Genomic DNA, 27,596 nt, shown 5'->3' on the forward strand with positions numbered 1-27,596 from the left:
TAACAGAACACTTGATGGTTCCACAGGTAGACTTGTTTGCCAGAAAGAACAATGCCAAATGCAGTCTGTTCTGCTCTCTATGTCCCCAAGACAAGCCATGGGCGGTGGGCGCCTTTTCGATCAGCTGGAGTCATCACAGGATGAACATTTTTCCTCCCCTACATTTGACCTCAAGGGTAATAAACAAGATTTAATAAGTTGTAATGGAGGGTGCGCTGGATTTAAAATTTATTTTATTCAGATATAAAAACTGTATAGATTACAGGTACTCTTCAATTAATATATATATTGCAACGGATTTTTCAACTAGTACGTGCTGTACTCAATTTTATACACGTTCATACATACATGCATTTACTCAGAGAGCATGCTGGTTCCCCTTTAAAAATTGTTAGTTGATAATATTTCACAAAAAATTTCTTTGTTGGTGATCACTAATATATCCCTAAAAAAAACCCTAAAAACGCTATGCACAATTTCACTAAAAAGTCCCTATTAGGGAATATATGGATTTCCAATATACCGTGCACTTCTCTACCTGATACTACTCCACAATACCGGAAACAAGCAGAAGATGATATCGTAGATGGCTTGATACCAAAGTTAATCACATATGGAAATACTAAAGGTTTCTTAAGTGCATACAGAAATTTGCTACCGGTCTCATCAAGGCGGGTGTACAAATAATCCTACAGGTACGTCTCACCACTTCCAGCAGTGTTGGCGATGCCTTGGTCCTAGGCTATTCATCCAGCTTGGGTAATCTCCTCTAGTTTGTCCGTGTTCAGTCCGGGGGTACAGCGCGCAGTGCCGCTCCGGCGGGCAACTGCTCTGTCCCAAGGATTAAGGTGCAACCCACGTGTTAGATCCGAAATTGTAACGCGCAGATGCCGCTACGGCGGTCAGCTACTACGTTCCACGAGTTACTACACAATCCACCTGGGCAGACGGCTTCCGGCCACTCGTCCTTGGAGCAGTAGCGTCACTTCCTAGTGCGCTCCAGCTCAGTTGCCACATAGACTTCCTTGCGGTCCACCACTATAATACTTCTCCGTATGTCTTAATGTGGTAGGTGACGGGTGGTAAACAGCAGGGAATCACTCTGCAATCATGTGGGGCGCCCCAACAAGGTCACAACTTGCGGCTAGATTGACATGTTTCGACGGCACGGCCGTCGAAACATGTCAATCTAGCCGCAAGTTGTGACCTTGTTGGGGCGCCCCACATGATTGCAGAGTGATTCCCTGCTATTTACCACCCGTCACCTACCACATTAAGACATACGGAGAAGTATTATAGTGGTGGAACGCAAGGAAGTCTATGTGGCAACTGAGCTGGAGCGCACTAGGAAGTGACGCTACTGCTCCAAGGACGAGTGGCCGGAAGCCGTCTGCCCAGGTGGATTGTGTAGTAACTCGTGGAACGTAGTAGCTGACCGCCGTAGCGGCATCTGCGCGTTACAATTTCGGATCTAACACGTGGGTTGCACCTTAATCCTTGGGACAGAGCAGTTGCCCGCCGGAGCGGCACTGCACGCTGTACCCCCGGACTGAACACGGACAAACTAGAGGAGATTACCCAAGCTGGATGAATAGCCTAGGACCAAGGCATCGCCAACACTGCTGGAAGTGGTGAGACGTACCTGTAGGATTATTTGTACACCCGCCTTGATGAGACCGGTAGCAAATTTCTGTATGCACTTAAGAAACCTTTAGTATTTCCATATGTGATTAACTTTGGTATCAAGCCATCTACGATATCATCTTCTGCTTGTTTCCGGTATTGTAGAGAAGTGCACGGTATATTGGAAATCCATATATTCCCTAATAGGGACTTTTTAGTGAAATTGTGCATAGCGTTTTTAGGGTTTTTTTTAGGGATATATTAGTGATCACCAACAAAGAAATTTTTTGTGAAATATTATCAACTAACAATTTTTAAAGGGGAACCAGCATGCTCTCTGAGTGAATGCATGTATGTACGTGTATAAAATTGAGTACAGCACGTACTAGTTGAAAAATCCGTTGAGATATATATATATATATATATATATATATATATATATATATATATATATATATATATATATATATATATATATATATATATATATATATATATATATATATATATATATATATATATATATATATATATATATATATATATATATATATATATATATATATATATATATATATATATATATATATATATATATATATATATATATATATATAAATACAGAGGGTGCTGCAGCACACAACAGGAAAATAGTGACAGGGGCTCTTGGTTACGCTTTAACGCGTTTAAGCTCACCAACTGCGCCAAAGTGTCCCCGATCTGGTGAGTCCTACTCTAACCAGGCAAAAATGCTCGTTTTTATCAGCGTTCTAGTGGGAACCATGCCAAAAGCCCAGGGGTCAGCTAAATGGGAGAAATGAAATTAAAAACACCTCACCTTCTACTAGCTACTAACTGAACTATGAGCACCGCTCATTTAAATGCTTAACTGTGCTAGAGATGGGTGTGGTTATGCACGCTCACAGGGGAAAATAATATAAGCCAAGGGATGAGCAGCACAAACCGATTTTTATGCAATACTATGCAAAGCATGCACGCAGCACTGGAGAACCCCAATCTCCATAAGAAATATATAAATACAGAGGGTGCTGCAGCACACAACAGGAAAATAGTGACAGGGGCTCTTGGTTACGCTTTAACGCGTTTAAGCTCACCAACTGCGCCAAAGTGTCCCCGATCTGGTGAGTCCTACTCTATTTTCCCCTGTGAGCGTGCATAACCACACCCATCTCTAGCACAGTTAAGCATTTAAATGAGCGGTGCTCATAGTTCAGTTAGTAGCTAGTAGAAGGTGAGGTGTTTTTAATTTCATTTCTCCCATTTAGCTGACCCCTGGGCTTTTGGCATGGTTCCCACTAGAACGCTGATAAAAACGAGCATTTTTGCCTGGTTAGAGTAGGACTCACCAGATCGGGGACACTTTGGCGCAGTTGGTGAGCTTAAACGCGTTAAAGCGTAACCAAGAGCCCCTGTCACTATTTTCCTGTTGTGTGCTGCAGCACCCTCTGTATTTATATATTTCTTATGGAGATTGGGGTTCTCCAGTGCTGCGTGCATGCTTTGCATAGTATTGCATAAAAATCGGTTTGTGCTGCTCATCCCTTGGCTTATATTATTTTCCCCTGTGAGCGTGCATAACCACACCCATCTCTAGCACAGTTAAGCATTTAAATGAGCGGTGCTCATAGTTCAGTTAGTAGCTAGTAGAAGGTGAGGTGTTTTTAATTTCATTTCTCCCATTTAGCTGACCCCTGGGCTTTTGGCATGGTTCCCACTAGAACGCTGATAAAAACGAGCATTTTTGCCTGGTTAGAGTAGGACTCACCAGATCGGGGACACTTTGGCGCAGTTGGTGAGCTTAAACGCGTTAAAGCGTAACCAAGAGCCCCTGTCACTATTTTCCTGTTGTGTGCTGCAGCACCCTCTGTATTTATATATTTCTTATGGAGATTGGGGTTCTCCAGTGCTGCGTGCATGCTTTGCATAGTATTGCATAAAAATCGGTTTGTGCTGCTCATCCCTTGGCTTATATATATATATATATATATATATATATATATATATATATATATATATATATATATATATATATATATATATATATATATATATATATATATATATATATATATATATATATATATATATATATATATATATATATATATATATATATATATATATATATATATATATATATATATATATATATATATGTATGTACCTGTAATCTATACAGTTTTTATATCTGAATAAAATAAATTTTAAATCCAGCGCACCCTCCATTACAATTTATTTAATCTTGTCCTCATTATCGGTGTGGGTAGGGGGAAACCACGCCTGGACGGCTGCAGCAGGAGGAAGTTCTCTCTGGTAAATATAGGGTAGCTCACGGAAAATTCTAGGCAGCGCCTTTCTGTGTGTACTAATAAACAAGATTTATCGAGACAGGGCTCAAGCAATCTTGATTGTCCTATTTTTGCCCAAGAGACCGTGGTTTGCTCTGCTACAACGGTTAGCTACAGATCATTTAAGCCTTCCGGAACAGATGGACTTATTGACTCAGGGACCAGCATTACATCCCAATCCGAACCTTCTTCATCTTTCTGCTTGGAGCCTGAATGGCAATTATTAAAGAGTAAAGGTTTCTCAAATTATCAGAGACACTTTTGCAAAGCAGAAAGAAAGTAACTCGTCAGATTTACTATAAAGCTTGGAAAGTATACAATACTTGGTGTGAGTGCAATGCCAGAGACATTTCCAGTCAAATTCAGTTCTAGAGTTTCTTCAAAGTGGATTTCTGGGCTGGTGCACACCAAAAACCGCAAGCAGATCCGCAAAATGCTAGCAGATTTTTAAACGCTTTTTTTTATTTTTATGAGGCGTTTTGCTAGCGTTTTGCGGATTGCTGCTGCGGTTTTCAGTATAGTAGATTTCATATATTGTTACAGTAAAGCTGTTACTGAACAGCTTCTGTAACAAAAACGCCTGCAAAACCGCTCTGAACAGGCGTTTTTCAGAGCGGTTTGCGTTTTTCCTATACTTAACATTGAGGCAGAAACGCATCCGAAATCCAAAAAATGCCTCACCCAGGCATTTTTCGTTTCTGCAAAACGCCTCCCGCTCTGGTGTGCACCACCCCATTGAGATACATTGACCAAGCAGATCCGCAGCCGCAAGCGGATCTGAAAACGCCCAAAAAGCCGCTCGGTGTGCACCAGCCCTCAGGGTTAAGCACTAGCACATTAAAGGTGCAAGTTTCAGCCTTAAGTGTTTTTCTTGACAGAAAATTAGCTGAAGAAGAGTATATCATCAGGTCGTTTAAAGCACTAAAAAGACTGAGACCTACTATTCAGAACAGAGTGCCTCCCTGGGATCTAAACACAGTGTTACAAGGCTTATGTGAATCCCCCTTTGAGCCATTGGAAGAAAGTTCAGACAAACACTTATCCCTGAAAACGGCTTTCCTCTTGGCAATAACATCAGCCAGGAGGGTAGGAGAGTTACAAGCGTTATCTGTCCTGGAGCCTTATTGTATAATAACGGATGACAGGATTACTCTTAGACTGGATACTACTTTCCTTCCCAAAGTTGTCTCAAAATTTCACAGGACTCAAGAAATCTTCCTTCCCTCTTTTTGCGCCAATCCGGCAAATCAGAAGGAGGAGAAATTACATTGCTGAGTATCTGAATCGTTCCAAGTCCTGGAGAAAATCTAATGCACTTTTGGTGCTATTTGCTGGGAAATTCAGGGGTAAACAGGCCTCAAAATCAACTATAGCCAGATGGATCAAGCAGGCTATTGCAGTAGCTTATGCCCAACAAGGCAAGCAGCTTTCATCTACGATCAAGGCACATTCGACCAGGGCAGTTTCGACCTCCTGGGCAGAGAGGGCAGGAGCATCGGTTGAGCAAATCTGCAAGGCAGCCACCTGGTCGAGTCATAATACTTTCGTGAGACATTACAGGCTTGACGTAATGTCTAGTACTGATTTAAGTTTTGGCAGAAAAGTGTTGCAGGCTGTAGTCCCTGCCTAAAAATTATGTCTTGTGTATCATCTCCGGGTTGCTGTCCTGAGACATTCTGGGAAAGCCAAAATTACTTACGGTAATTTCTTTTCCAGAAGTCGGAAGGACAGCACCCTTATAACCCACCGCTGTTTCTATTAAAGAGAATCTGTATTGTTAAAATCGCACAAAAGTAAACATACCAGTGCGTTAGGGGACATCTCCTATTACCCTCTGTCACAATTTCGCCGCTCCCCGCCGCATTAAAAGTGGTTAAAAACAGTTTTAAAAAGTTTGTTTATAAACAAACAAAATGGCCACCAAAACAGGAAGTAGGTTGATGTACAGTATGTCCACACATAGAAAATACATCCATACACAAGCAGGCTGTATACAGCCTTCCTTTTGAATCTCAAGAGATCATTTGTGTGTTTCTTTCCCCCTGCATCTCTCATGCGCTGAAGTTTCAGGCTGCTCTTTTCTTCCTGCAATCAGCTTTGCCCTTGTCTGTAATTCCTCACTATGTGAAAGCCCAGCCAGCTCAGAGGACGATTTATCCAGCTTGTAAAAGATAAGAGAGAAGAGAGAAGCTGCTCTAATCTAAATAACACACAGGCAGTGTGCATATAGGGGCCTGGAAGGGGGAGTTCATAGCAGAACCACAACACTGAAGAACTTGGCAGCCTTCCAGACACAGGCTGACAAGTCTGACAAGAGAGAGATAAGTTGATTTATTACAGAGACTGTGATAGTACAAAGTGCTGCAGTAAGCCAGAACACATTAGAATAGCTTTTGGAACTTGTAGGATGATAAAAAACAGGATGCAATTTTTGTTACGGAGTCTCTTTAAGTTTATTTGAAGCATAATTAGTGTGCAGTCTTTTTTTACTAACTGAAGGGGTAAGAACATGACTCTGGTTATATGTGCTCACTGCCTAATCCATTATGCAAATCTTTTAATCTAATTCCTGTCCAGTGAATGTGGATGGAGACAAGTTTAAGGGTTGCTGTCCTTCCGACTTCTGGAAAATAAATTACCGTAAGTAATTTTGGCTTTCATTGTGGTGATCCGGATGATTCGACTCACAAAAAAGATCCGGATCAAATGAATGATTCGTTCGTGATCCGGACAACACTACGAATCCCACCACGAGTCACCACAGTGCAGTGAATATTAATTAGCCATGTGGCTAGTCACTGAGCATGTGCAAACAATCTAACGCAGCTCTATAGGGGTATAACGTACAGCATGCTGCACTTTCATTCAACGTGCAGCGTTATACCCTGATGCAACGTGTGCACTGTGAACAGCACATTGCTTTTACAGTGCTGTGAGTTAGGCTGCGTTACTGGCTGCTGTAACGTGGGACTTTAACGTCCCACTGTGAAACCAGCCTAAAAGGAAAAAAAATATGCAAGCCTCAATATAACTCACCTCTGATTCACTTTAAATTACAGTTAGCTCCGCCTTCAACCGGTCATGGCCACGCTACTTTTCTGATGACATGTTATATAAATATTGCAATAAACTGGGCTAACCTATGCAAAGGGAAGAAAGTATAGTGTTCCTTTTTTGTTTTATGTCGTATTGAGAATTTTACTTAGAGGTAAATGCAAATTTTAAAACGGGTTGCTGATTTTTAGCTGACAGGTGGAGCTCACATGCAGAGGAAAAATCCCAGTTCTTTTCAGCAATGTTATGTGATGAGTCTCAGTGCACAGAACGGAGATCCCAGCTGCTATGTATGCTTTTGTGATTAAAAATCCTACAAGGGTTTGCAAACTTGAGCAATGGCACACTGTATTAAAGCATACCTGCAGTGAAAATAAACTGAGGAGATAAACAATTGTATATTTAGTCCTAAGCCTAATAGGACTTTCCTGTGCATACACGCCTTCAAATATTGTTGTCGGCCGTGTTCGGGACTTCGATCCCTTGGGCAACAGTTCATGTCCCAATGCTGTACAGACTGTTCTATTGCTGTGAAGGTGTTGGGGTTGTGCACAACAGTGTGCCACAGAGTGATTGGGGTGAGTAGGAGAACTTTGCAATCAGCTCAGTCAATCCACTGACCCCACTTTGCAGTTATTTATTTGAAAAAAAATGTTAGGAACCATGTATGATTTTCGTTCCACATTTCACGTGTACACCACTTTATGTTGGTCTTTCACTTGGAATTCCAATGAGATTGATTCATGTTTGTGGCAGTAATATGACAAAATGTGGAAAACTTCAAGGGGGCCAAAAACTTTTGCAAGCCACTGTAAATAGGTCGAATCGATTATTTCCGAAAGTATGATCTGATTGTTTGACTTTCCAATCACTTCTATACAAAATCGATCCGAAAAATGATCGAAGATCAGATCGGACCTGTTGGAAATTATCAATTTGACCTGTCTATCTGCTAGGAAATTGCATAGTGTGTACCAGCCATTAGACCTTTTTATCGGTTATGTGCATGTAGACCTTTCTGAGCCATGCAGGATTATGACTCTAGCTATCAGTGAGTTACTACAGTTTTTTTTCAGAGAAGCTTCACATTAAAACTGGAACCAATGCAGTTCAGTGGAGTTGTTTCCATTAACCACTTGAGGACCACAGTCTTTTCGCCCCTTAACCTCCTTGCCGGTTATCCCGAACTCAGTTCGGGGTAACCTGCGCAGGAGGATTGCTCAGGCCCTGCTGGGCCGATTTGCATAATTTTTTTTTGTTACAAGCAGCTAGCACTTTGCTAGCTGCTTGTAACTCCCGCTCGCCGCCGATCCGCCGTGCCGAAGCCGCCCCCCCCGCCCCAGACCCCTGCGCAGCCTGGCCAATCAGTGCCAGGCAGCGCTAAGGGGCGGATCGGGATTCCCTCTGACGTCACGACGTCCATGACGTCGGTGACGTCATCCCGCCCGGTCGCCATGGCGACCGGGGAAGCCCTGCAGGAAATCCCGTTCTCAGCGGGATGTCCTGCATACTCTGATCGCCGAAGGCGATCGGAGTGGGTGGGGGGGATGCCGCCGCTTAGCGGCTATCATGTAGCGAGCCCTGGGCTCGCTACATGATTTAAGAAAAAAAAAAACAGTGCGGCGCTGCCTCCTTGCCGGATTTTTTAGACCGGCAAGGAGGTTAAAGGGAACCTTAACTGAGAGTGATATGGATGTTTCCTGTTGAACAATACCAGTTGCCTGGCAGTCCAGCTGATCTCTGTGACTGCAATAGTGGCTGAATCACACCCTGAAACAAGCATGCAGCTAATCCAGTCTGACTTCAGTCAGAGCACCTGATCTGCATGCTTGTTCAGGGGCTGTGGCTAAAAGTGTTAGAGACACAGGATCAGCAGGCGATTCAGGCAACTGGTATTATTTTAAAAGGAAAAAACCATATCCTTCTCAGTTTAGGTTCCCTTTAAGGACCAGAGCCTTTTTTTCCATTCAGACCACTGCAGCTTTCACGGTTTATTGCTTAGTCATACAACCTACCACCTAAATGAATTTTACCTCCTTTTCTTGTTACTAATACAGCTTTCTTTTGGTGCTATTTAATTGCTGCTGCGAGTTTTAGTTTTTATTATATTCATCAAAAAAGACATGAATTTTGTCAAAAAAAAGACTTTTTTAACTTTCTGTGCTGACATTTTTCAAATAAAGTAAAATTTCCTATACATTTGAGCGCGAAAGTTATTCTGCTACATGTCTTTGATAAAAAAAAAAAAACCATTCAGTGTATATTTATTGGATTGGGTAAAAGTTATAGCGTTTACAAACTGGTGCCAAAAGTGAATTTTCCCATTTGGAAGCATATCTGACTTTTCTGACACCGTCATGTTTCTTGAGGTGCTAAAATTCCAGGATAGTACAAATACCCCCCCAAATGACCCCATTTTGGAAAGAAGACATCCCAAAGTATTCACTAAAGGTGCCCATACACTCGTCAGATTGGCAGCAGATAGATAAGAAATGCATCTGATGATCTATCTGATGCGTTTTTAGAACATTTTTTTTACCAGGATAGAATTCCAATAGATTTCAGTTTGAAATCTATTGAAATTCGATCTGATGGCATTTTTTTGCCATCAGATTTCCATTAAGGCCAATGCAAACTGATAAGCAATCTCATCGGATCGACCTAAATTTTCCACCCTGCCAGTTCGATGGAAATCCATCGAAATCGGCCATCGGTCGATTGGCCAACCGATTTGCTTTCGGTCAGCCAGAAAATCGGCTGAGTGTATGGGCCCCTTAAGATTCATGGTGAGTTCATAGAAGATTTTATTTTTTGTCACAAGTAAGCGGAAATTGATTTTAATTTTTTTTTTTTTTTTTTTTTTTACAAAGTGTCATTTTCCGCTAACTTGTGACAAAAAAATGAATCTTCTATGAACTCGCCATACACCTAACAGAATACCTTGGGGTGTCTTCTTTCTAAAATGGGGTCATTTGTTGGGTTCCTATACTGCCCTGGCATTTTAGGGGCCCTAAACCGTGAGGAGTAGTCTTTTTTTTTTTTTTTTTTTTTTTTTAAACGTTTTATTGAATTTTTTCCAATAAACAATGACAACTGAAATGATCTTCACAGCGAAGATATAGTTCAAGACACAGGATTTATAACTCAACCCCCTCCCCCCCCCTTCTCCCTTTCTACCCTCCCTCCCCCCTGGTCACTCCTGCTTAGCTAGAATAGAGTCAAGTAGGGCCTCTCCCAAGGCCTAGGGGTTAGGGTCTTATGCCCATTGTCCATTTGGACAGGTCATGTTCTTAGTTTCAGTCTGCCTAGAGAGCCAGATAGATCCGCTTTCGCATACCATGAGGAATACTTGAAGGGCTGCACTAGGCGTTGTAGGTCTGCATCTGACATTGTGAGCAATAAGAAGGGTTTCCATCTCTTGAAGAATCTTTTCGTCCCTTTATCCATATTCATAGTTGCATCCAGTTTTTCCATCAACATTAATTGTCTCAGTTCCTCTTGAGCATCCCACAAAGTGGGAGATGTTGAGTATATCCACCTGTTAAAGATTGATTTGTGTGCTGCCAACATTGTTATATGAACAATGTCCTGTATGTGTTTGGTTTGATCCGGTGTATTTTCTACCGGGGCTGCATTGAATAGAAGCAGGAGTGGTTCTTTTACTATGGTGCAATTTCCTAGTTTACCTGCAAAGATACAAATCGTGTCCCAAAAAGTTTGGATTGGAGGACAGTCCCAGATGCAGTGAACCATGTTAGCCTGAGGTTGATGACATTTGGGGCAATGGTCTATGTATCCAGGTCTTGGGGTCTTATAAATTAAGTTGAAGGCATACTTTGCTTTATATATCATTAGTAGGTGGGATTCCCTCCATTTCTCACTTATCATCACCCTTCTCACTGAATTATTGCCCTCTAGTATCCTTTTCTCTAGGTTGGGGGCCTGGAATGTTTTCGACCAGCTGCTCATATTATGAACTGCTTTCTCCTCCATCCCAATTGTTGCGATAGATCTTTGGATCTCCGATAGAGATAGCCTCTCCCCTCTTGGCTTTAGGAAAAGGTCAAATGGTAAGATATCAGCTATTGAAGCTATGTTTTGTAGATTAGCTCTAACGTAAGAACAAATTTGATTATATATGAGAAAGTCAGTTCTTGGGATACCATATTTTTGCGATAATTCCCTCAGAGTTGAGAGTCTATGTTCCCGGAGATCCAGCAAATTGCCCAATTTTGTAATCCCCTTATCCGCCCAGACTATATAGTTTTCATGTAAAGAACCTGGTTTAAATCCCGGATTCCCTCCTAGGGGCATGTATTTTGATATCCTCCAAGGAAGGTGGAATAGTTTACGTATTTCTCTCCAGGTTAGCAAGGTATCTCTATATATTACATTATATTTAAGTCGTACTGGCAAGCATGACCAGTTCGTGTGTAGGAGACCCGTCAGTTCCCATGGTTCAGCTACACATTTCTCTAGTTCTATATTTGAAAAATGTCCTGTGTTAGCAATCCAGTCCCTAACATGTCGGAACATGCAAGCTAGGTTGTATTTTCTGATATTTGGAAAGCTCAGACCCCCCATCGCTTTTGGGAGCTGTAACCTCATCAGACATATGCGCGTTCGTTTCCCCCTCCATAAGAATTTAGTGAATGCGGCGTTGAGGGCTCTAACATCCTTGTGTTTTAACAATAGAGGGATAACCTGCATAGGGTAGAGTAATCTCCCAAAGCTAATCATTTTGACTAGCGCCGCTCTCCCAAGGACTCCTAGTGGAATCTCTTTCCAGCTCTGCATCTGTTCAATTACAGACTTTATAAGTGGGGAAAAGTTGCGGGTATAGAGTGAGCTCGGATCCCTACCAATATCTATTCCTAAATATCTTATCTTTTCTTTTGCTACTTGTAGACCCAGACCGCTGACCGATTCATGATCTGCGTACTTTGAGAGCAATAATAGTTCAGACTTTGATGTGTTTATTTTAAATCCTGAGTGATGGCCTATTTCCTGAATGATTTCCAGGGCCTTCGGGAGCTGTTGGGCTGGGTCTGACAAGAAGAGTAGGAGGTCGTCCGCAAATAGAGTCTGCACTACTTTCATGTGACCAATGCGTATACCTTCCAGCTTATTATGTAATAGCCGAGCCATAGGCTCCAGTGATGTGTTAAATAACAGGGGTGAAAGAGGACACGTGAAAAAGAAAACAGGAGCGCACCGCTGGTGCAATAAACCTTTTTACTTCAATAACACGCAATAAAAAGTTACACTCAGTGTATCGTAGTCAAATGCGCCTGTACAGCCTGCCGACAATCGCTTCCTGTCGCCCGTGCTTGGCCAGAGCAGCGGGGAGCGTGGTTGTTAGCGGAGGAGTCGAGAGCAGTGGTCGGAGCCAGGTCGCGGGGAAGCCGTCTGACGTCACGACGCGTTTCGGCGTTGACCACGCCTTCGTCAGGTGACGTGACGGCGGAGAGGGCGATCATTTTATCTCCAGCTGGGTGGGTGGAGAGTAAATCCGTAGGAGGTCCACAGGACTATGTAGTACCTCCTTTAATCTTACGCTAGGCTGATCGCCAGGGACTTAGAACATGATTGTAGTTTAAAAACACAGTGACTGTAAAAACATTAATACAAAATAAAGCTAACATGATTTTAAAAACTTGTTTCTAAACAAGCATAAAATGGAATTCAAAGTTAATAGGACATCGCAAATGACAGTATTAACTGTCATTTGTCTATATGTGGGTTTGTTAGATTTTAGCTAATCTAGCCATTAACTATTCATTTCAGTCTGACAAACTGGAGGCGAGTGCAGCTGATAGCATAGTGCTCTATTGCTAATTCCACAAAGGCTGTAATTCGTGCTTGGAGGGTCGAACCCACAACCTGTCCATTACACAGGTTAAGGGAGAGACATGCGGAATTAAAAAATTGTCAGCAATCAAAAGTTAGCTGCACATGTCAAAAAGGGAAACTAGCTAGTGAAAAGGGAGTAATTATAAAAGGGTTTTGTTAAAAAATAATAATGATAAAAATAGGGACATTCCGCCTGGATGCTGGTATCAGGGTGGTGATTGTACGTCCAATCAGCCTGACATAAGAGCGGCTATATGTCGCTGGGGCGGCCTATGCGATTTTATGGTCGCATTTGTGTATAGAGGACAAAACATCACTCTCAGGGGACCTCTCCCTCTTACGATGGTCGTGATACTTAGGCAATATTTCTAACTAAACGATCAATCCTGGCTAAAGGGCAGACGGATTTGAAAAATCTGAAAACGGGGAAGGGGCTTGAATTAGAGGCCCTAAGCCGGCTCAGCTCACAAAAATGAGGGGGGGGGGAGGGGAAAGGTGGCGGAAAGGGGGGAAGGGGGGGAAAAGGAACAGAGGGAAGGGAGGGTGAGGGGCTGGGAGGGATGGAAAGGCCTGGAAGGAAACATGAGGAAAAAAGGACCAGATGGAGGGGTTCCCACAAGGGTGGGAGGAGAGACAAAAATTGGGGGGAAGGGAACAGATATATTACAGATAAAGTTTAGATCAAACCCCCCTTATCCCTCCCAGCCCCTCACCCTCCCTTCCCTCTGTTCCTTTTCCCCCCGTTCCCCCCTTTTCCCCCCCCTCCCCTTCCCGCCACCTTTCCCCTCCCCCCCCCCTTTCCCTCCCCTCCCCCCCCCCTCCCCCCCTCATTTTTGTGAGCTGAGCCGGCTTAGGGCCTCTAATTCAAGCCCCTTCCCCGTTTTCAGATTTTTCAAATCCGTCTGCCCTTTAGCCAGGATTGATCGTTTAGTTAGAAATATTGCCTAAGTATCACGACCATCGTAAGAGGGAGAGGTCCCCTGAGAGTGATGTTTTGTCCTCTATACACAAATGCGACCATAAAATCGCATAGGCCGCCCCAGCGACATATAGCCGCTCTTATGTCAGGCTGATTGGACGTACAATCACCACCCTGATACCAGCATCCAGGCGGAATGTCCCTATTTTTATCATTATTATTTTTTAACAAAACCCTTTTATAATTACTCCCTTTTCACTAGCTAGTTTCCCTTTTTGACATGTGCAGCTAACTTTTGATTGCTGACAATTTTTTAATTCCGCATGTCTCTCCCTTAACCTGTGTAATGGACAGGTTGTGGGTTCGACCCTCCAAGCACGAATTACAGCCTTTGTGGAATTAGCAATAGAGCACTATGCTATCAGCTGCACTCGCCTCCAGTTTGTCAGACTGAAATGAATAGTTAATGGCTAGATTAGCTAAAATCTAACAAACCCACATATAGACAAATGACAGTTAATACTGTCATTTGCGATGTCCTATTAACTTTGAATTCCATTTTATGCTTGTTTAGAAACAAGTTTTTAAAATCATGTTAGCTTTATTTTGTATTAATGTTTTTACAGTCACTGTGTTTTTAAACTACAATCATGTTCTAAGTCCCTGGCGATCAGCCTAGCGTAAGATTAAAGGAGGTACTACATAGTCCTGTGGACCTCCTACGGATTTACTCTCCACCCACCCAGCTGGAGATAAAATGATCGCCCTCTCCGCCGTCACGTCACCTGACGAAGGCGTGGTCAACGCCGAAACGCGCCGTGACGTCAGACGGCTTCCCCGCGACCTGGCTCCGCCCACCGCTCTCGACTCCTCCGCTAACAACCACGCTCCCCGCTGCTCTGGCCAAGCACGGGCGACAGGAAGCGATTGTCGGCAGGCTGTACAGGCGCATTTGACTACGATACACTGTGAGTGTAACTTTTTATTGCGTGTTATTGAAGTAAAAAGGTTTATTGCACCAGCGGTGCGCTCCTGTTTTCTTTTTCACTTTTGCATAGATACGCTGGCACCACTCAGCATTTGGAGCAGCACCCTGTATGCAAACCTCCTAACAGTTGAAGACAGCGCAGGGATTGTTCTTCTGTCCCGTGAAAGAGGACACCCCTGTCTTGTGCCTCTATGTAATGAAAAGGGACAGGAGAGGAAGCCTGGTGTACTAATTCGAGCCTGGGGGGAATTATACATGAGTCGAAACATAGTGAGGAATGCCCCCTGGAATCCCATTTTAACAAGGACAGCTTCTGCCCATTTCCATCTAACTGCGTCAAACGCTTTTTCAGCGTCAAAAGTTACCAGGGCACAGTTCTTATTCGATTTAGGGTACGCTTTTACTTGTTCTAGGACCAGACGCACTTTTCTAATGTTGGTGACCGCCGCTCTTCCTCTAATGAAGCCCACCTGCTCTCCTTGGATTAGTTTGGGCATAAGATCTGCCAGTCTATCAGCCATGATCTTAGAGAGCAATTTCATATCCTGGTTTATTAGGGAGACTGGGCGGTAGGACCCTGGGTTTTGTGGGTCTTTGCCCGCCTTGTGGAGTAATTTAATATGGGCTTCATTCCCTGTGCCCAAAAGGCCTCTACCTTTCAATGTGGTGTCATATACCCGTCTAAGTGTAGGGACTATCTCTTCTTTCATAATTTTATAGAACTCTCCTGGGAGGCCGTCTGGGCCTGGGGCTTTGTGGTTAGTTAAATTTTTAATTGTTGCTTTAATCTCTCCTTCTGTAATATCTGCATTGAGGCCTTCTACCTCCTCTTGGGTAAGCTGAGGCAGGTGGACCTTTCGTAGTATATTTTGAATCCCCTCTGCATCTACTTCCCCTGTATCTGCATATAATGCCTCGTAGAATCGTCGGAATCGTTCGTTTTTATCTGCTTCGGATTGTGTAACAGGCTTCCCCCCCTCGTCCCGTATTGTGTGTATTTTTGTAGGTGTATAGTGGCCTCGTGCCATAAAGGCTAGAATACGTCCCGCTTTGCTGCCATATTTATGAAATGTCAGCTCTGTGTATGATCTGGATATTGTTTCTTTATCCCTAAACCACTTGTCTGAATTGGCTTTAGCTGAAAGCCAATCAGATTTTTTCTGTACAGTGGGGGACAGCTTGTAATTTCTGAAAGCCTCTCTAACCTTTAGAAGTGCCTCCATATAATGCTTTGCTGTTTCTCTTTTTTTTGCGCTCACATATGCCATGATGCGACCTCTCAGTACCGCTTTGGCCGTGTCCCAAAAGAGAAGGGGGGTTGCCTCGTGTCCCCTATTGTCCTCCCTATATTCGAACCACCAGCCCCTCAGCAGCGCATGAAACCCTTCATCCCCATACAGAAAGGAGGGGAATCTCCAGATTATATCCGAGCCCTTCTGAATTTTTTCCTGTATTTCCAGAGATACCGGAGCGTGATCAGAGATTACTATATCTTCTATCTCCGCCGCATGGATTCTATTCGTTAAACGGTCATTTTATAAAGATATAATCTAGGCGGGAAAAGGTTCCATGCGCTGCCGAGTGAAAGGAGTACTCCCGGTCATATGGGTGCATATATCTCCATGAGTCCGTAAGCTGCATAGCTGCTTGGAATTTAGCCAGGACTGTTTCTTTGCCCCCTAATTGAGGCCTGGTATAGTTTCCTCCCTTTTTATCCTCATCTGTGTGCATTACCGTATTCCAGTCCCCTCCTATTACAAGGTTATTAGCCACCACCTTTGTTACCTGCCATTGTAAGTTATGTAGAAACTGACTCGTACCAGCATTTGGTCCATAAATATTAAAAATTGTGAGTTTATCCCCTGGTAGTATGAGATTTACCGCTAAGCATCTTCCCTCCCCATCCGACCAGAGGAGCTCTGACTCTGCCCGGGCCTTTTTACTGATTAGAGTTAAGACTCCCGCCTTGCGATTCTGTGCTGGAGATTCGAATACTTCCGCCACCCAACTTTTCCGCATGAGTTTCGCTTCCCCTACTTTTAGATGCGTTTCCTGCAATATTGCTACGTCCGCACGTAATTTCTTTAGGTGGCGCAGAACCTGCAATCTCTTATGTGGAGACCGCAGGCCCTTCACATTCCATGATATAATTTTGAACGTCATCTATATATCTGAGAGAATGTGTAGCACCTGGTACTAAGACAACCAATTTGCCAGTCAGAGCTCCTCTTATCCGCTAAACGACTATAGACTAGACAACAACCCCCTGTAAGAGCCTTAAGCATGGAGTGACCAGTTATATACCCCTCCCCCCTTCCCTTACCCCCGTATCTTTGCTCGATGAGCAGCTGAATAACTTTCCCCGTAAGTTCAGTTCCCCATTATCATCCTTTCTTTCTTCAGACCTCACTTCTTCCCCGCATGTCGCTTCCGCCATTCTCTCCCTCGGTGAGTGTCTTTTCTCCTGCTTCCCCGGCTTCGCGGGTTTCCAATAGACAATTGCTTCGTGTGTATGAGCAGCCATATAACTTCTCAAAAGCGTATAACATTAAACAGTCCCCAACACAGGATCACACAGTAACTTACGACCTCCTGGAACACTTCTTCTCAGGTACTCATGTCCGGACCTTCCGTCGAATGGTCAGCACGTTCTTTAGCCGGGCTGTTAAAGGCCGTAGGATGCGAAAGGAATTTTTTGGCTTCAGGTTTTTTAAAGATGTAGGTCTCCCCATCTTTCGCCGTTATTTTCAAAGTTGCAGGGTACATCAGGGCAAATCGGATCTTCCTCTTCACCAATTCCGAGCATATTTCCCAGAACGTCATTGGACAGCACCCCTGGATGAGACCTGTCTCCCTCCCCACCGTGGACAGGAACTGCAAGATAAAAGATTTGCATAACAGATAGGCAGCAGTATAAGTAAGAGTAACCTACCCTAAAGCCTCAGTTCAGTTTCCTGTCCCGGACGGGATGCGGAGGGAGAGGTCTCCAGGGTGCTATCCACGGCAGGCATTCGGGGGCAGCGGCTAACAGGACTCTAGGAAACAAGCTGTGCAGTGAAACAGCCAGAGTCCTGCAGCGTGTGGGAGGCTTCTCCGACGGAGGCAGCAGACATATACGCGCATGCGCGCGAAGGAGGAAGTTCCGGGTCAACCCGGAAGTAGTCACGCAAGTGCGTCCAGCGTGACTCAGAAGACGCGGCAGGGGCTGCGGCGGTGATGGTGAATCAGCTGCAGCTGATTCACTCAGGTATTTTATTGGGGGCAATGTTTGTTGTCGGCAGGTGCCGCAGCTGGGCGCTAAGGATCATTAATTATGTAAAGCAGCAGGTCCGCCCCTCAGGTGATGTCAGAACCCTCAGGGTTATATATGCTAAAAGATCCCTTTCTCACTCTGTTTGTTTGTGAGCATGGAGGACGCAGCTGGGTCAGCTCCTGCGCAGTCTGCCAGGCCTGCCCAAGACCCCTCTCTGGCAAGTACTTATGTTATCATGCTGGACATATACATATATACATATATATATATATATATATATATATATATATATATATATATATATATATATATATATATATATATATATATATATATATATATATATATATATATATATATATATATATATATATATAGGGGATACTAATGGAAGTATTTGTCTATTTGTTTTTTATAGCCTGAAAAACATGAAAAACATGACAAAACGGATAAAGCAGCTACTGGGCAATCTAGTCATGGATCCAGTGGGTCTAGCAAATCTGGGAAGAAATGTGCCATTTGTTTTAGTCGTTTGTCATCCTCATCTTCAAAGAAGCTTTGTCAGGACTGTACTAATAAGCTAGTAAAGGATGAATCCCCGGTTATATTTAAGGATCTGATGGGCTGGATGAGGGCAGAAATGTCTACTGCCATTAAGGAAATTAAGGATTCTGCTATTTCGGCTCAAACCACAGCTCCTAGCTCTGCGGATATGCCTGGCCCCAGCAGTATGCTTCCTATTGTGCCCAATATCAATGCTGCACCTCCTCTAGTCCCAACTCCGCATACAGAGCCGGCAGGGGCAAGCGGTAATAGAGATAGTGATGCAGAAGGTTCAGAACTTTCAGAAGGAGAAATTTCTGAATTAGAGGAGATACCTGAAGGGGAAGGAATAGAGGGTACAGATAGGCCTCAGAAGTTTGCCTTTTCCCCTGACTCAATGAAGGACCTTTTGTCCTCCATGCATGAAATTATGGGCATAAAATCTGAACAGAAACCATTAACTCCCCTGGATCAGATGTATGAAGGTTTGGCGGACCCCCAGTCACATTATATTCCGGTCCATTCTACTTTAAAAGCTATGATTAAGAAGGAATGGGATAATCCTGAGAAGCGGGCCTTTTGGCCTAAGTCCTTATCCAGGCGTTATCCCTTTTCTCCTGAAGACCAGGAATGCTGGGGTCCTCCGCCAAAGCTGGATCCATCTTTTTCTAGGGTGTCTAGAAGATCTGACTTATTGTTTGAGGATTTCGGGAATCTTAAAGACCCGATAGATAAAAAGATGGATAACGTTTTGAGGCGAGCCTGGGAATCTTCCTCATTAACCTTCAAACCAGCAATAGCATCTACAGCAGTTAGTAGATCCTTAAAAACATGGCTTTCAGACTTACAATTTAAAATCGCTAATGGAGCCTCTAGAGAAGAAATGCTCGGGGACTTCCCAAAAATTATGAATGCATCTAATTATATGGTTGATGCGTCGGATGATACCGTAAAGCTGACTGCTAGGACCACAGCGTTAGTTAACTCTGCTAGAAGGGGTGTATGGGTTAAGACCTGGAACGGAGATATCTCGTCCAAATCTAAACTTTGTGGTATCCCTTGTGAAGGAAAGCTTTTGTTTGGGTCTAGATTGGATGACACTCTAGATCGTACAGCAGACAGTAAGAAAAATTTTCCTAGGAAGCGGCCATTTCAGAATAGACGGCCATTTCGGGCCCCCTCAAAAAATGAGCCGGAAAACAAGTCTTCCAGAAATAAGAGATGGGCCCCTTATAGACAACAAAAACCGCGTTTTGGCACCACTAGTGCCAAAAAGACAGACAAACAATGACGCCATCATTCCGGTGGGGGGGAGAGTCACATTTTTTCGAAAAATGGCAACAACTTCTTCAGAACCAGTGGCTACTAAATATCGTGCTAGAAGGTTACAGAATAGAATTCACTCAACCCCCCCCTCACAACTTTGTCCTAACTCCTTGCCCAAAAAATCAATCCATAAGAATTGCACTCCAAGCAGAAGTGAGGTCACTCCTTCAAAAAAGAGTAATACGAGAGGTTCCAAGAGTTCAAAGGGAACAGGGGTTTTACTCCCCAGTCTTTCTGGTAAAAAAACCTCAGGGGGATTATCGATTTATTCTAAATCTAAAGACTCTGAATCTAATTGTAAAATACAGAAAGTTCAGAATGGACAACATTCGATCTGTGATTCATCTCTTACAGAGCAACGATTATTTAGCAACCATAGACTTAAAGGATGCTTACCTACATCTACCAATCCACCTCTCTTCTCAACAGTATCTGAGGTTTGCCGTGTGGATGGAAGGGAAGGTAAGACACTTTCAATTTATTGCCTTACCTTTTGGATTATCTTCAGCTCCATGGTTATTTACTAAGGTTACAGCTGAAATTTTAGCCCTTCTTAGGTTAGAGGGGGTTAATATTGTTGGTTACCTAGACGATTTCCTATTATGGGGTGCTTCCGCCAGCTCTGTTAGTTCTCAGCTTTCTAAAACTATATGCCTTCTCCAGGACCTAGGGTGGATAATTAATTGGAATAAATCTTCCCTAAACCCTTCTCAGCGACTAGAATTCCTGGGTTTCTGTATTTCCACCAGAGAAGAAAGATTGTTTTTACCTGATAGGAAGATCAATACTATTTTTAATAATGTTTTGTCTTTTCAGAAATCAAGGAGCATATCTTTAAGGAAAGCTATGGCAGTGCTAGGCATTCTGACTTCCTCCTTCCCGGCAGTACAATGGGGCCAGTTCCACTCAAGATTTCTCCAGTCGTGGATTCTAAGGTCATGGAACAGGTCTCTAGCGTCTCTAGACAAAAAGCTCATCATTCCACAGAATATAAAGGCCTCTCTTCTGTGGTGGCAGAAAGCCGTACACCTTTCCCCAGGTCGTCTGTGGAATTATCCACAACAAGTTACAATTACAACCGATGCCAGCTTGTGGGGTTGGGGAGCCCACTTCAACTCTCAACCAGCTCAGGGGAAATGGAGTGTTGCAGAGAGGTCACAATCTTCAAACAGCAGAGAACTGGAAGCAGTATGGCAAGCATTGTGTCATTTCAACCATCAGATCACAGACTGCCATGTCAAAATAGAGACAGACAACAGGAGTGTGGTAGCCTTCTTAAACAGGCAGGGAGGCACGAGGAGTCAAAGCTTATGGGAAACGACAGCGAGAATCCTTTTTTGGGCAGAAAAGAATCTCAGATCTCTAACAGCAATACACTTGAAGGGTACATCGAACCAGGTGGCAGATTACCTAAGCAGAAAAAAACTGGATCCGAACGAGTGGTCTCTGGATCAGGAGATATTCCACCAGGTGGCATTACAGTGGGGATATCCCGAAGTAGACCTTTTTGCAAGAAGGGGAAATGCAAAGTGTCATCAGTTCTGTGCTCTGTTTCCAAAGGATCTCCCATGGAAGTTGGACGCCTTTACGGTGGATTGGGGGATTGCAAGGATGTATGCCTTTCCGCCAATACCACTTTTATCAAGAGTGATAAAGAAGATTGTCCAGGATCAGGCCCGAGTAATCCTAATAGCTCCACTTTGGCCGAAGAGGCCATGGTTCACATATCTGAAAAAATTAGCAGTTTCAGATCCAATTGTTTTTCCTCTTCTTCCACACCTAATATCGCAGGGTCCAGTCCAGCATCCGGATCTGGCAAGACTACACCTTTCAGCTTGGAACTTGAATGGGGCATGCTGAAAGCAAAAGGGTTCTCAGATGGCCTATCAGAGACTTTGATACAGAGTAGGAAGAAAGTTACGCGTACAATATATCAAAAAGCCTGGAGGGTATTTAGTGAGTGGTGTTTAGAAAGATCTTGTGACAGGGATTCGCTTACATCAGTTTTGGAATTCCTGCAATGCGGATATAAGAAAGGCCTAAGTATAAGTACACTTAAGGTTCAGGTGTCCGCCATCAGTGTTTATCTAGAAAAACGTCTTGCTCAGGAAGATTTAGTGATACGTTTTTTTCAAGCCTTAAAAAGACTAAAACCTATAATAAGAAGCAGAGTTCCTGCTTGGGACTTAAATACTGTATTACAGGGGTTATGTGAGTCCCCTTTTGAACCTTTAACGGAAATTTCAGACAAATTCCTCACTTTAAAGACAGCCTTCCTATTGGCAATTACGTCAGCTAGAAGAATAAGTGAGCTTCAGTCATTATCAATTAAAGAACCTTACTGTATCATCTCGGAAGATAGAATTACGCTTCGCCCTGATGCGGCTTTTCTACCAAAGGTAGTCTCTTCTTTCCACAGGAATCAGGAAATTTTCTTACCTTCCTTCTGTGAGAATCCTACCAATGATAAGGAGAAGAAATTGCATTGTCTAGATGTCAGGAGATGCCTGTTACATTACCTGAATAGAACAGCTCACTGGAGGAAAACAGAGACTATGTTTACTCTATTTGCCGGAAAATTCAGAGGAAACAAGGCTTCAAAGGCAACATTGGCACGATGGATAAAGCAGACAATTACTTCAGCATATCAGACGCAGGGGAAACAGTTGAAATGTCCCATCAGAGCACATTCCACAAGAGGAATATCAACTTCCTGGGCAGAGAGGGCATGGGCTTCTATAGATCAGATCTGCAGAGCTGCTACCTGGTCGAATCAGAATACCTTTGTAAAACACTATCGCCTGAATGTATCGGCGGGAACAGACCTTTCTTTTGGAAGGAAGGTGTTGCAGGCAGTGGTCCCTCCCTAAGACTAATATCTTGTATATCGTCTCATCCAGGGGTGCTGTCCAATGACGTTCTGGGAAAGACAACTTTACTTACGGTAACGTCTTTTCCAGTAGTCAGAAGGACAGCACCCCTGCAACCCGCCCTTTCTTGGGTGGAGTAACTATCATGTAAGTAATGGGCTATGGTCCGTGTCATCTATTGTATTAACTGAGGCTTTAGGGTAGGTTACTCTTACTTATACTGCTGCCTATCTGTTATGCAAATCTTTTATCTTGCAGTTCCTGTCCACGGTGGGGAGGGAGACAGGTCTCATCCAGGGGTGCTGTCCTTCTGACTACTGGAAAAGACGTTACCGTAAGTAAAGTTGTCTTTCGTTGAAGGCTTGACGGCGCTTGGTAACATCTGCCGAGTAATCATTAAAGATCATGATTTTCTTACCCTCTAATAGAAGTGGTTCCCTGCGTGCTTTAAAAGCTGAGTAGTTTTGCCTTATCTTTATAGTCCAAATAGCGGACCATTACCAGCCTAGGTGGTCTCTTGTCTCCTTCTGCTCTCTGGGGGCCCACTCTGTGGGCTCGTTCTGCCCTACAGGTTCCATCCACATTTAAAAGTTCTGGCAGGGTCTTTTCACAGAACTCGTCAATGTCCTGTAGTTTATACTGTTCAGGAAGGCCTATCACTCGCAGGTTGTTAATTCTAGATCGGTTCTCCATGTCCTCAATACGATCGTAGAACATTTGCTCGTGTCTCTGGGAGTCCTCTAGCTGTTTACTTGCCTCCTCTACATCTTTCTCCAATTCTCTTATGCGTTTCTCCGCTTCTCCGATCCTCCCCGCGTGGTCTTGTAGTTGACGCGTTACATGTCCCAAGGACTTCCTCACAGCTCCCTCCACTATGGATTGGAGGTCAGGCGTAATAAACTTGGCCACTTCCTGGGCGATTGCACGGTAGTCTTCACTGTGGAGCGACCCCCTGGTGTGATCCTCCTCTATGCTCTGTGTCCCACGTTCCCGCGGGTGAGTGAGGCTCAGGGCTCTGGGAGGTGTGGGATCTTCCCGCCGCCATCTTGCCTGCATGCGGTTCCTGCCGGGCGTTTTTCTCGGCTTTTTTCCGAGAGGACCGGGTGAGATATTTGTCCATCTGCCGCGTCTGTGTGCTGGTGACTTGGGGTTACTCGGAGGATCAACTCCTATCTTTTATCTGGCTGCGGGTTGTTAGCGAAGCCGGTTTCTGCACGGAGCTCTCACCCCTAGCCTCCGATCATGCGGGCGCCGGAACCGAAAGTCGTGAGGAGTAGTCTTGAAACCAAATGTCGCAAAATGACCTGTGAAATCCTAAAGGTACTCATTGGACTTTGGGCCCCTTAGCGCAGTTAGGGTGCAAAAAAGTGCCACACATGTGGTATCGCCGTACTCAGAAGTAGTATAATGTGTTTTGGGGTGTATTTTTACACATCCTTATGCTGAGTGGGAGAAATCTCTCTGTAAATAGACAATTGTGTGTGTAAAAAAAAATCAAATTGTCATTTATGGAGATATTTCTCCCACCCAGCATGGGTATGTGTAAAAATACAACCCAAAACACATTATACTACTTCTCCTGAGTATGGCAATACCACATGTGTGGCACTTTTTTGCAGCCTAACTGCGCTAAGGGGCCCAAAGTCCTATTTACAGGTCATTTTGAGGCATTTGTTTTCTAGACTACTCCTCACGTTTTAGGGCCCCTAAAATGCCAGGGCAGGATAGGAACCCCACAATTGACCCCATTTTAGAAAGAAGACACCCCCAAGGTATTCTGTTAGGTGTATGGTGAGTTCATAGAAAATTTTTTTTTTTTTTTGTCACAAGTTAGTGAAAAATGACACTTTGTGAAAAAAACAATAAGAATCAATTTCCGCTAACTTTTGACAAAAAAAAAATCTTCTATGAACTCGTCATACACCTAACAGAATACCTTGGGGTGTCTTTTTTTCTAAAATAGGGTCACTTGTGGGGTTTCTATACTGTCCTGGCATTTTACGGGCCCAAAACCGTGAGTAGTCTTGAAACCAATTTTCTCAAAATGACTGTTCAGGGGTATAAGCATCTGCAAATTTTGATGACAGGTGGTCTATGAGGGGACAAATTTTGTGGAACCGGTCATAAGCAGGGTGGCCTTTTAGATGACAGGTTGTATTGGGCCTGATCTGATGGATAGGAGTGCTAGGGGGGGGGGGTGACAGGAGGTGATTGATGGGTGTGTCAGGGGGTGGTTAGAGGGGAAAATAGATGCAATCAATGCACTGGGGAGGTGATCGGAAAGGGGGTCTGAGGGTTTGGCCGAGTGATCAGGAGCCCACACTGGGTAAATTAGGGCCTGATCTGATGGGTAGGTGTGCTAGGGGGTGACAGGTGGTGACAGGCGGTGATTGATGGGTGTCTCAAGGTGTGATTAGAGGGGGGAAATAGAGGCAAGCAATGCACTGGCGAGGCGATCAGGGCTGGGGTCTGAGAGCGTTCTGAGAGTGTGGGCGGGTGATTGGGTGCCCTAGGGGCAGATTAGGGTCTGATCTGATAGGTAACAGTGACAGGTGGTGATAGGGGGTGATTGATGGGTGATTGATAGGTAATTAGTGGGTGTTTAGAGGAGAGAACAGATGTAAACACTGCACTTGGGAGGTGATCTGATGTCGGATCTGCGGGCGATCTATTGGTGTGTGTGGGTGATCAGATTGCCCGCAAGGGGCGGGTTAGGGGCTGATCGATGGATGGCAGTGACAGGGAGTGATTGACAGGTGATCAGTGGGTTATTACAGGGGGGATAGAGGCATACAGTACACAGGGGTAGGGTCGGCTGGGGGGGGGAGGTCTGGGAAGAATCTGAGGGGTGGGGGGTGATCAGGAGGGAGAAGGGGGCAGTTTAGGTTTAAAACAAAATAGCGTTGACAGATAGTGACAGGGAGAAATTGATGGGTGATTAGGGGGGTGACTGGGTGCAAACAGTGGTCAGGGGGGGGGGGGGTGTCTGAGGGGGGTGCTGTGGGCGATCAGGGGGCAGGGGGGGGGGAAATCAGTGTGCTTGGGTGCAGACTAGGGTGGCTGCAGCCTGCCCTGGTGGTCCCTCGGACACTGGGACCACCAGGGCAGGAGGCAGCCTGTATAATAGGCTTTGTATACACTACAAAGCCTATTATACGTTTGTCATGTGGCGATCCGGGTGCTAGTAACACTTCCGAACGGCCGGCGGGTTACAGCGTGAGGGGGGGCGGAGCCAGTCACCGGCGGCTGATCGCGTCACGAATGACGCGATCGCCGCATAACCACGCCCGCCTCCGCCGATGGGCGTATTGCGGTCGTTTAGGCCCAGTCTTTGCCGCCGCCCATCGGCTGGGGGCGGTGGGCAAGTGGTTAATTGTGTTGCAGAAAAAAAATTGTACTGCATGCTGCAGATTTTCACACCACGCACTGCCAGGTCCAGTCTGATTTCCGATTTCTTTTACTTCTATACAAAATAAAAAAAAAAAATTGAAAATCAGTTTGGACCTGTTTGATATAATCAATTCGACCCACCTATCTGGAGAGATTGCATTGTGTATACCAGGCATAAAAACATTTGCAGTTGCATCCCTGTGATTTCGCCGTGACTTGGGCGCAGGCTACAGCCGATATACGGCTTATCCTGCCGCTGCACAAGGTACCGGCGGCGTTAAATACTATTCCCCCTCCAGGTCCACGTGGATGGTGGGGAATTAATTAATTCGGCTTTCAGCTATTGCTGGCGGACGAATTAGTGTTTTAAAAGTAACTTCAGCCGAAGTTACTCACTGTGCGCCGCTAAAGTTGTCTCTGCTTGACTGTTCTGTTACTTGCTGCTTGGTTGGTTGCTGCTTAAAGAGAACCTGAACTGGAAAATAAAAAGTGAAAATAAATATACACAGGTCATACTTACCTCCCGTGTAGTAGTCTACTCCTCAAACTTTCTTCTCTCCTGCGCCACGTTTGTCCACTGTGATTAGTGGAATTCTCTGTCCTCCATTTGGCCATTACCCCATAACAGCTTTCTGGTTAGCACACTGTTAAACTGTAATATCACCCACTTGAGCCATAGGGAAACATGGACATTTACCTTGCACATTCAGTTGTAACTGACAGCTGATGATATATATAACTGACAGCAACTACGGTAGTATATTTCAGTTGTGACAAAATATTGTCAGAACTGGAAGGGATCGCTGTAAGAAGAAAATGGTGAGCTTCTGAGAGCAACTGATGGTGAGGTTAGTATGTAATGTTTATTTGCAGCTACATCATGTGTTTATTTTAAATTTTCCTCACTTCAGGTTCCCTTTAAAGAGACTCCGTAACAAAAATTGCATCCTGTTTTTTATCATCCTACAAGTTCCAAAAGCTATTCTAATGTGTTCTGGCTTACTGCAGCACGTTCTACTATCACCATCTCTGTAATAAATCAACTTATCTCTCTCTTGTCAGACTTGTCAGGCCTGTGTCTGGAAGGCTGCCAAGTTCTTCAGTGTTGTGGTTCTGCTATGAACTCCCCCATCCAGGCCCCTCTCTGCACACTGCCTGTGTGATATTTAGATTAGTGCAGCTTCTCTCTGTTCTATTATCTTTTACAAGCTGGATAAATCCTCCTCTGAGCTGGCTGGGCTTTCACATACTGAGGAATTACATACAGGCACAGCTGTCTGCACTCTGCAGGAAGAAATAGCCTGATACTTCAGTGGAAGATAGCTGCAGGGGGAAAGAAACACACAAATGATCTCTTGAGATTCAAAAGGATGGCTGTATACAGCCTGCTTGTGTATGGATGTATTTT

General features: G+C 44.1%; 1 protein-coding gene across 2 annotated transcripts in view; it reads left to right on the forward strand.

Moving 5' to 3' along the window:
• Positions 1-27,596, forward strand: part of EYA3 (EYA transcriptional coactivator and phosphatase 3) — a 170,378-nt gene that overhangs the window by 10,444 nt on the left and 132,338 nt on the right. The window lies entirely within an intron of this gene.

This window comes from Hyperolius riggenbachi, chromosome 2, assembly GCF_040937935.1.
Source record: "Hyperolius riggenbachi isolate aHypRig1 chromosome 2, aHypRig1.pri, whole genome shotgun sequence".
Classification (NCBI taxonomy): domain Eukaryota; kingdom Metazoa; phylum Chordata; class Amphibia; order Anura; family Hyperoliidae; genus Hyperolius; species Hyperolius riggenbachi.